The sequence below is a fragment of the Numida meleagris genome, chromosome 2 (genome assembly GCF_002078875.1).
Source record: "Numida meleagris isolate 19003 breed g44 Domestic line chromosome 2, NumMel1.0, whole genome shotgun sequence".
NCBI classification, from domain to species: domain Eukaryota; kingdom Metazoa; phylum Chordata; class Aves; order Galliformes; family Numididae; genus Numida; species Numida meleagris.
Window position 1 is genome coordinate 81,134,096 of NC_034410.1, and position 6,000 is coordinate 81,140,095.

The following is a 6,000-nucleotide window of genomic DNA, read 5'->3' on the forward strand; positions in this document are numbered from 1 at the left end:
ATCATTCAGCCTAATGCATATAACATGGGTGCCTTGCACAGGGATACAGTCCCCCAGGGAATCACCTGCAAGAAGCATGCTATAGCAAAGTATAACTTACAGCATCCAGTCTGGGAGGACACATTTGCAGTTAGGCCAGATTTCTGAGTTTTATTAATGTAGACCATCTTCTTCCTTTCTTTAAACTTAATCCAAACTATGCTTCATCTAAAAGGCAAAGACTGTTCAAAGACAAAGTAATATCAAGATGTAAACTGTGGCTGCTCTATTAACTTTGGCAACCTATGGGCAACCTCAGGTCAGAATGACCATTTCTGCATGCCATCTGGAAGCAGAGTGAAAACAGCACAGGATAGCCATAGGAAACGTGGTCTTGTTTAAGAAGAGCCAGTCTGAGGCCAAATTGTTATACTTCAAACCTTATAACTGGCATGTCACAGAGGGCACATACTCTGTATCCTGTTCCATTTATTTGGGGAAAGGGGCATTACAGTAGTGGCAACTTCTTCATCAGTTCATCAAATCAGCAACTTTTCCGTCAATTCCTCATGAGATTATTTTCTATCATTTTAAAGTGCTGGTATATATCTCTGCACTATTTTGATGAGACATAATATTGTGCAGTGATTTCTTCAAGTTTAAGTGTGCAACTGCATGAGACATTTGTTTTTCAAAGTCCACATTGTTCATATTTCAGAAACCATTCTAAAGGATTATGTGTCATGGTTAACAATATAGTAATATTTACTTCACACTTATCAACCAACCACATTTATTAAAAAAGAATATATGCTATGACAGCTGTGCACAGCCATCAATCCCATGAAGCACATATTATTCCATTTACTCTCAGACAGATAATATAGTATAGAGAAATTAATTTGATTTGATTTAGTCTGCAAGATTTACAGATTTAAGGTACAGCTAATCTCCCAACAATAAAACTTACTGTAATATGTGAAAATAAATTTAATAGATATTCAAACTAAGTGTTTCCTGTGCCTTGCCATTTTTCCCTGTGTGCTGAACAATGGTTTTAGACATACTGCATGCTCACAGTTCAGTTCACAGCACTAACCTATTCAAAACAAACTAAGTCAAATACTGAAGACATATCAGACTCAAACCAACAACTACCTTGAAACATTTTTTTAACTTCTGGTGCATTTTATTTTGTTCCAGTGTAAAAAGATCAAGACAACACTGACATGAAAATAATGCAGGAAGAAATTTATTCAAAGGAGAGCCCCCAAGTCCAAACACCAACCAAAGCAAATTTCACCTACAGACTTTCCAGTGCAGAAAATGACTTGTAGACCAAAGTCTCTAAGGAATGCAGAGAAGCTGCAGTCTGACAGCCTTAATCTTTTGGTCACAGTCTCCTGACAAAAAGACATCAAATGTCAAGAATGATATTTGATTGTAGAAGCAGCCAAAATTGGAGACACTCATTTCTGTACATGACTTATTATGGAAAATAAAGACCACTGTGATTTGATCCAAGGGAAAAATTCCAGCAAAAGGGAAAGAGGACTTACCTACTGCACATTTGGGATTCAGTGATCCAAGCGTTGAGGCAAACAGAAACACTTTGTGCAGGGATAGGATAATTGCCAGTTCTAGGAAGAGAAAATAAATAAGAGGTAAAAACAATTTAGAGCCAATTTATTCCTTTCTTCTCCTGTCACCAAAGATACAGAGCTCAGTCTGGGATCTTCTCCACATATTCTGCAGCGTATGATCCAGAGAGATGTATGGCGAGCCACGTGCTCCACTGCCAACATGTCCTCCTTTAAATGCAGCCTTTGATACATCCAATCACAGCTTGAGACTTGAGGTACGTTGGGCTGCAGAGCATCTCCATTATTGCTCTGTTGCAGAAGAAAGTCCTCAGAATCTGGCCTTGATATTTTATTTCTTTTTTCTTTTCATTCTATGTGAGTGTCATTTCTGTTTGCACTATATCCCTATGGCAAGTTACTAAACAATAAAAAAAATTGTGTAATAATCAATATATCAATTCAAAGAATATGCTAGTATGCCTTACTTCCTCATGGACACTCTGGGATAAAAGAAAGCAATCATGAATGCTACCACACCTAGCCAAAATGGCACAAAGTACTTATAACACAAGTGGATTTATCTCGCTGCATTTGCAGATAATTCTGTAACTGAACTGCCAGCTAATTTCTAATCTACTTTCTACAGATGAAAGACTTGGTGACTGGCCCCACTTATTAAAACTACAAAAATTGCCCCCAAAATTACTATTCTACAGCTTCAGGACAAACAGAAGCTTAGAAGATGGTAGAAAATATTTTGTCTCCCATTTTGATGTTTCAGATCTTAGATTTTGTCTTAATTTATTCTTATTACTTCATTAGATCAATCTCCACTTGTAAAATGTAATGATTTTAAAATGACTATAAAATAATCCTTTTCTCTGGTGAGGATAGCAATAAATAACACTTAGAATGGCTACATTTTATTTTCTCATCAGTGCTTGGATGCAGTTATTTTAAATAGTAAAGATCAGTGGCGGAGAGGGTACTTCAAATTAACCTCTTTTTAATCTTCAGTTTCATCTTTAAATACAAGTACACAGTCTTGATATGTCTCTCATATTTTGCAGCTCAGTGCTAATAAAAATATGCTACACAGAGAGATGTAATAATAATAATAAAAAATCCTTACCGAAAGTGCAAAATGACACAGAAGAGTCATAATGAGCTATTACACTGCAGAGTCTTTTTTCATTTACTCAGAAGATAAGGATGACTTGAGGATTTTGTCATTCAATTGCAAATTAAAGCATCACTCCATATGCAGCAGGATCAGGCACTGAAATCACTTGTCAGGAGTTTGACACTTATAAGAGCTTCAGTGTTTGGAACTCATCATACCTTTCCCCACTGACTTATATGCCTTGAGGAGACTGAACTGCTCATTCAGCCATTAAGATCTCAGTGGAGCTGTTTGTCCAGCTAAGAAATATTTTCAATAAAAATGGAAAGAGGAGGACAAGGAAGAGGGAACTCCACCCACATTTTCTACCTTAGAATCAATAATTTTGCAGTCAATGAAAAAGATTTAAGGAAATATAGTTCCTTATGGCTATGCTTATTAATGAAATATTTTATGTATGCACAGAATATTTTTAATATCAAAGATGCCAGTCAAGCAAAATGTCACCACTCAAGTTATACAAACTGATTTGACTGGTATGGATTGTACTTTGGTGTAATGTCCTTGGGAATAAGTAATTATCACAGATTTGAGTTGTTTTAAAATCTTGATCTTTTCCAACTGGCAATTTCTCCAAAATCAAGATCACTTAAACCATTCACATGGCAATAGCCTGTTCTGAGATCAGGATCCATTCCTTCATTTTGTCAGTTGCTACTGCTACTTTTTCTATAAAAAATATCTTAAATGAACTGAAACAGAAAATTGTAATCAAGTCTTTGATCAATTACTGAATGTTTCCCAAGCAGTCCTTCTACCAAAATAACAATTTTGTTTTCACTCTAAAACATGTATGTAAATCTTTTCACGTATTCCATAATGACTTCAGCAGTGGATACTGAGAGAGTTCCAACTATTAAATACCCTCTTGTTTGGAATTTAGGAAACTAAAGAAAGACGTGGCCCAGTCTTTCTGAGGCAGTCAAGTGACCTCAAGCAATTGTAGGATTTGATACTTTGTCTCCTTTATTCCAGGTGATTTCTCTAACGGTGTGGTCCTTGGAAGAAATGCAAAGACAAACCCTTCTTTGATGACCAGTCTTTGCTTCAAGTGTGATAGACAAAAATAGGTAGGGAAATCTATAGCTAGCCCTTGACTCTCAGTGTTCTGAGTTATTCTTAAGTGGAAGACAATACCTGCTGGATTTTGTCCTTCCTTCCCTCACCACTGATATTTGCAACAACAAGAGAGAAGACAGACTTCAAAGTGTATGTTTTTGAGATCAGATATCTTTTTGGAATCATGGCCAAAATTACTCTACAGAATCCCATTTAAAATACCTGTGAAAAGCCATGCACTAGAACAAAAATAGAAGAGAAATAGCTGTCAGTTGTATCATGACCAGCAGTGCAATAACATCTTTTCAATGTTAACATTAAAAGAAAGCTTTTTAGATCAGATCTGACAGAAAAATATGTTACACTAAAAATAGTACAAATGGCTTAGTACAAATTACTTAGGGAAACCATAATAGAACTATATCTAAGTCATGAAGGTTTCCACTCATAATTCCAGAAATCTCAAGAGCTGCCAGCAGCAACCATGAAATCTGTGTACTCAAGAAAATTAGTATTACAGTTTTAATAACAAAAGTGGACTGGATTCCACATATATCTGTTCATGCCCTCTGATGGGTCTTTTGAAGTATAGTCCATCACTAAACTTGCAATACATCCCACTGGAAGGCAGAAGTCACAAGAAACATCTTACAGAAAAATAAAGTACTCTTTCTCACCTGTAAAGTCTTATTGGTTACGAAGAAGTAATACAGATAATCTTTCTCTACATCCTAACAATCCATGGCTGCAGCAGTCCAGTCACTCCAACACAGTGGACTGTGGCTTGAGCAATCAAAGAATTACAAAGAGAATAAAGTGGTGAGACATCACTCTCACTGTCTTCCCAACATCCCATCAGCATTAACAGTCAGTGTCATGGTTTTGTGCTTTTTTTTGTTGTCTGTATTCTACATCATAACATCACGTAAAGCACCGACAGTTAAAGAGTTAATGTCCTGATTTCTGGGGCCTGCCTTTTTTGGGTGCTTGGTTCTCCTACGGGAAGGGGAGGAGCTGCACTCCCCAGGGGTCTTTGTGTCTGGAGGGGACTGGTGAAGCCTCCTGGCAGACCGGGAGTCTCTTTCTTCCTACAGCGGAGAAGCATATGGTTCCCCTGCAGCTTGCGGCATAAGAATCTCAGCTTTGAAGTCTCTCTGTTTTGATTTGCTGGCCTCAATTTCGATATAATATTTAGTAAATTAACTTTCCTCAGATTGGTGCCGTTGTTTTGTTTTAGATCCATCTACGAGTTCCCTACCCTTCCCCTTTTCCCTTTGTTTTCCCCAGGGCGTGGATCCGCGGGTCCCCTGCCACATTAGTCACAGGACCGGTCCAAGCCTGGCCCTAAACCGCCGACACCTTTTTTTTCTCCTTTCTCTCTTTTCCGGGCCTGTGGGCCTGCTGTCCCCCTGTCACAGACACAAATCCATAGATAACACCGTGACAGTCAGCTTAGTCCAGAAGGGGAGGGTGACAACATTTGGATTTGACCATAGATACCTCAGTATATGCCCTGTTGAACGTCTCGCAAAGGTCACACATCATTTGCAAGAGTAAGTTCTTCCAGCTTTTATTGGGGAAAGGAAAAAGTCTATTCAAAAGAGTGTTCGGTTTCTTAACATGTCAATAGACTTCACCCAAGTATTTTCTGACTTCTATTTTATGAGGTTTGACATTATACAATAAGCTGGAAATAAATTTAAAAATTTAAATTCATAAACAGTGGAAGCTGATGGCCTAGACCCTTGGAAAAAGTCATCATATACTCAGAAGCCTCTGATTTGCAGTACCCCTCAGGCAAAGCTCAAAAATGCACTTTACTACTCACACAGGTCAGACCTTACTGCAAGGGGAAGCTTTTATCAGCAAAGACTTTTAAAACCACTGTGCCTGAAGTTTTGACAGTTGTCATAAATTATGAGGATTCATGTTTCCAAAGACGATTTTTTCCCCCCAAAGCTTCACTGAACACTGAATTATCCATTGAGACTGAATAAAGGAAGGAAGGGAGGTTCTGCATATCATGGTGTTATTAATGAGAGAGAGGGAGAGAAAGAGAGAAGGAAGGAAGGGAAGGAAAGAAGGAAGGGAAGGAAAGAAGGAAGGAAAAAGAAAGAAAGAAAGAAAGAAAGAAAGAAAGAAAGAAAGAAAGAAAGAAAGAAAGAAAGAAAGAAAGAAAGAAAGAAAGAAAGAAAG

At 37.6% G+C, this 6,000-nt stretch overlaps 1 long non-coding RNA gene across 1 annotated transcript in view; it reads right to left on the reverse strand.

Annotated features, from left to right (window-relative positions):
* Nucleotides 1-6,000, reverse strand: part of LOC110393825 — a 43,955-nt gene that overhangs the window by 6,229 nt on the left and 31,726 nt on the right. The window contains exons 3-4 of the long non-coding RNA XR_002435218.1: nt 4,482-4,587; nt 1,539-1,619 (exon numbers count right to left, since the gene is read on the reverse strand). This is a non-coding gene — a long non-coding RNA (uncharacterized LOC110393825). The remainder of the gene's footprint in view (nt 1-1,538; nt 1,620-4,481; nt 4,588-6,000) is intronic.